General features: G+C 36.9%; 1 protein-coding gene across 1 annotated transcript in view; it reads right to left on the bottom strand.

The window, feature by feature from the left end:
- LOC119589376 (probable cytochrome P450 49a1) overlaps nucleotides 1–358 on the bottom strand; it is a 9,880-nt gene that overhangs the window by 8,824 nt on the left and 698 nt on the right. The window lies entirely within an intron of this gene.

Here is a 358-nt window from a genome sequence, read left to right as displayed (position 1 = left end):
CAGCTTGACAGAAAACAGAAAGGGGGGGAGGGAGGGGGGGGGTACAGGCAAATGGAATAACATAAAACGGCAGAAATTAAATCCCATGGAGCGAAAGGAAAACAGATGAAAAATAACAAAGAATAAAAAAAAAGACGAGAATTACTAGAAATAATCAGAAAAAAATTTGCTATTCGGCGGCTATGTCATGAGAAAACAACAAAAATAACATTTTGACTAACAAGAAAATCTGTAGCAGAAAGAACAGGATGAACACAGTGTTAGAAATGCATTGATGGACTGAATAGATCTCTGGGTGAAAGTTTAACACCGGTAGAACACTTATTCAGAAGAACAATGAAGAGAGAAGATTCACGTA

The sequence above is a fragment of the Penaeus monodon genome, chromosome 25 (genome assembly GCF_015228065.2).
Source record: "Penaeus monodon isolate SGIC_2016 chromosome 25, NSTDA_Pmon_1, whole genome shotgun sequence".
NCBI classification, from domain to species: Eukaryota; Metazoa; Arthropoda; class Malacostraca; order Decapoda; family Penaeidae; genus Penaeus; species Penaeus monodon.
This window is presented reverse-complemented; position numbering and strand designations above follow the sequence as displayed.